The following is a 4143-nucleotide window of genomic DNA, read 5'->3' as shown; positions in this document are numbered from 1 at the left end:
GAATGCCGTTTCTCTCTCAAACCAATTTTCATTATGTAGAAAATATAGACTGACCCCCAAAAACTTCTCCTGCTTTCAGCTGTAATCTCTTTTAGAAAGAAAAAGCTACAAAGTATCATTTGCAATTTAAAATGTCTTTCTGAAAGGCCACCATTCACTGAAATGCCACATTCAGAGATGCTTTATTTCTTTCATTCCGATGGCTTTTAATAAGTAAATTCACAGCCACTGCAACAGTTTCTCTAAGAATGTGTTAAGACTTAAATAAATAATATACCTGAGTGTGTGTTTTGGGGGGGGGGGTATTGAAATCACTTTCAGAAGTTCACATGACCGTTCTAGATAATCACCTTCCCAAATACCTGAGAGGAGGTAAATGAAACAAAACTCTAATCACACCCTGTACCATTCAGAAAGCATGGCCACATTTAGTGTTGCTATTTTCATTTTTATATAATCAAGAGTTTCCACTAGGATCAGTGGATATTATTCGGTTTTGGAACTGCACTTCAGGGCAATTTATTTCCATTGCTAGATTAAAAACATCGATTGGCCTGCATGATCCTGCCCCTGTGACCCCCATCAGCCTCTCTTTCCCACTCACAAAATTTTCTGTGGTCTGGTCACCACCGTTTCCTTTCCTCCTACTTCTTTTTTTTTTTTTTTAACTTTTATTTATTTTTGCTGTGTTGGGTCTTTGTTGCTGTGCGCAGGCTTCTCACTGCGGTGGCTTCCCTTGTTTTGGAGCACAGGCTGTAGGCGCGCAGGCTTCAGTAGTTGTGGCTTGCGGGCTCTAGAGCGCAGGCTCAGTAGTTGTGGCGCATGGGCTTAGTTGCTCCGCAGCATGTGGGATCTTCCCAGATCAGGGCTTGAACCCGTGCCCCCTGCATTGGCAGATGGATTCTTAACCACTGTGCCACCAGGGAAGCCCTCCTCCTACTTCTGACTCAGTTTTTTTGCACATGGTGTTCTGTCAACTTGGAGGAGTCTCCCCCTCCTCTTCTTTGTCTTTGTACCTTAAATGTTACTTTCTCCATGGAGCATTACATAAACCAAGAAGTTAGGTGTCACCCCATTACCTGTTCTTGTAGCACCATGTAGAATCTTTCCTTACTCACAGATCAGTTGTAATTAATGAAAAGTGTAATATCCTCCTCCTCCATGCGCTCTAGTCACTGCAAGCGTTTCCACCGCCACTGTCCTCTTAATGTCATGTTTTAGTAGCTCAGTACTCATCGATATCCCCCACTGTGCCATGAGCCATGTCAAGACAGGGCTGCCCTATCCTAACCATACCTTCATCATTTTATGTGGAGAGTATCACAGTCATTGGCACAAAAGTAGATCCACAAGGAGTATTTAGTGAATGAATGAAACAAACTTGAACTTAACTCACTGTAACTGCCTAGTTCAGCTCCTCTTGAGGGTGTACTGGACCACTGAAAGATCTCCCAGCCTCAGCACTATTTTCTTTTTTCATAAATGTATTTATTTATTTATTTTTGGCTGTGTTGGTTATTTGTTGCTGTGCACGGGATTTCTCTAGTTGCGGCAGGCGGGGGCTACTCTTTGTTGCAGTGCGCGGACTTCTCATTGAGGTGGCTTCGCTTGTTGTGGAGCACGGGCTCTAGGTGTGTGGGCTTCAGTAGTTGTGGCATGTGGGCTCAGTAGTTGGTGGCTTGCGGGCTTAGTTGCTCCGGGGCATGTGGGATCTTCCTAGACCAGGGCTCGAACCCGTGTCCCTTGCACCGGCAGGCGGATTCTTAAGCACTGTGCCACCAGGGAAGTCCCAGTCTCAGCACTATTAACATTTGGGTCAGGTAATTATTTGGGGTGTGTGTGTGTGTGTGTGTGTGTGTGTGTGCGCGCGCGCGTGTGTTAGTGGGAGGGGGCTGTTCCGTTCATGGTAAGATGTTCAGCAGCATGCATGGCTTCTCTCCACTACATACCAGTAGCACCTCCCCGAGTCCTGACAGTCAAAAATGTCTCTAGATGTTACCAAACATGGTCTTGGGTATCAAAATTGCTCTCTTGAGACTTACTTAATAATCCAGTACATGCCTTCCTCTGACCAAAATCAGTCACATTGACAAAATAATAAAATCTTACTATCAATAATAATAAGACAGATTCCAGTTGTGTCTCTAACTTGCCTAAATACCTTTTGCTGGGTCACCATGTCTACAGAATTTATAACGTGCGCTGTAAATAATGGCGTTGTCTAAAGCAGGATCTGAAATATCCGCATTGTACTTACTGTCTCTGCCATGAGTTGGCTACTTTGACCTTCAGCGGGTGCCTAGACCTCCCTGGACTCCAAGTTCTTCATTCTGAAAGCTAGGCTAAATGATTTATACTATTTTTCTCACTCCAAAATTCTCAGATTCTTCATACAATTCTGTTACCCATGCGAATTGGCAAACACTGTCTTTACACGTTTTGCACTATGTTCAGGCAACACCTATTGTTTAAAGTATTTTTAAAAAATCACATCTGGACGTATCTAAGAATTCAGAGATTGCCTGAAATATTTTTCTTATGAGGTACCAAGAAACCCTGTGCAACACTTTGCATAGTATATTATTTAGAAAATAAAGTGTGTTCTTTCTCTAATAGACTTCAAATAGTAGAGTGCTATGCTGTTGAAAGAGGGGACCCTTAATCTTGGTAACTTATTATGTGGCTTTAGGGAAGTGATTTAATTTCTGTGAACCTGCTTTCTCCCATCTGTAGGTTAGAAGTTATAACGGTACCTCATATGGTTGTTGTGAGGTTTAGGCTTTGGTACAATGCCTCATGCATAGTAAGTGTTCAGTCAATTTTACTGCTTTATTTTTCTTTAACTAATTCTAAGACATTTTTAGCAATGGCAACTGCTTTAATCAGCAACTTTTTCTCTTAGTGCCACATGTAAGAAATGTTCACCTTGTAATCAATGGCATCAAAGATAGGAGATTAGTATTACGAGCTTTTTGGTCCACACATTGTATGAGCTCATAGTGTCCAACAGTATAGGAGCTCAATATAAATTCGTTGAATTAAATATTACACATCAGTATACATGCATGTTTCAGCGACGTGTGGGCATAGGTTCTACTTTATGGAAAAATGTAGATTTATTGACCTATATGGAAACCAACAAAAGTCACTTCCTGTTTATGACCTAGATGGTCAGATTAAAAATCTCATTTTAAAGTTATCCTCATTTGCATAGAATGTCCTTTACTTGTAACATTTAATTAATATCATAACTCATCAAAGGTGCTGAATAATAATATATGCCACTGTCCCATTTGGCTAATCCCAAAGGAGCATATGTTTATTTAGATTTCCCATTCTAGAGAGATTAAGGCCTGAGGATGCTGCATTAGAACCTACAGCTATCTTTGTTTGTTTTTCCCAAGGCTGCTAATTATGTTCTCAAAATATGATTGGTTGAAGCAATTTGTATGCAAAGCACATCCTATCATTACAGTGCATTTATATCTTTGTCATGTGGCTACTTAGCCCATATAACCTAACAATAACCCATTATCAAGAAAGATGATCTGGGACTTCCCTCGTGGAGCAGTGGTTAGGAATCCCCCTGACAATGCAGGGGACACGGGTTTGTGTCTTTGTTGTCATTATGTTTTCTGGACAACCGCACACGGTTACGGTATGGAACATTCCTTATTCCTTTGGCCCAGACAGCTCTGTTGAGCCTGGTGTCAGTGCGTACATCTGGAGTTCCCATCTTCTTCATGGCAAATTTCTGGATTTCTTTGAGTGCCTGAGGGGCACGCTTCTTGAAACCCACTCCATGGGGGTGGATATTGTGAATGTTGACAGTGTACTCTCTGTTCACCACCTCGTTGATGGCGGACTGGGCCTTCTCGGCGCTCTTCTTTGCGGGAGCCATCCTGCCAGGCCGGGGTTGGAAGCTTTGAGGTGGTTTGCTCTGCAGGAGCAGAAACATGGTATAGAAAGTAGTACCTAGCAGTGGGATGTTGCCATAGCAAAAATCTAAAATATGTGGCCTTGGGAAGAAGGAAACTGCTTAGCTAAGTTGACCCCAAAAAATGACGAGGAGATTGGTTGGCAAAGGCTTGGGAAGTGGTGGGAAAAATTTTATTGGATGTTGAAAAAAATGATGACCCGTTG

At 42.1% G+C, this 4143-nt stretch overlaps 1 pseudogene; it reads right to left on the bottom strand.

The window, feature by feature from the left end:
• Positions 1 to 3605: 3605 nt before the first annotated feature.
• On the bottom strand, positions 3606 to 3901 carry LOC103075646 (60S ribosomal protein L31 pseudogene; annotated as a pseudogene).
• Positions 3902 to 4143: the final 242 nt, after the last annotated feature.

Source organism: Lipotes vexillifer, unplaced genomic scaffold, assembly GCF_000442215.2.
Source record: "Lipotes vexillifer unplaced genomic scaffold, Lipotes_vexillifer_v1.1 scaffold819, whole genome shotgun sequence".
In the NCBI taxonomy this organism is placed as follows: domain Eukaryota; kingdom Metazoa; phylum Chordata; class Mammalia; order Artiodactyla; family Lipotidae; genus Lipotes; species Lipotes vexillifer.
This window is presented reverse-complemented; position numbering and strand designations above follow the sequence as displayed.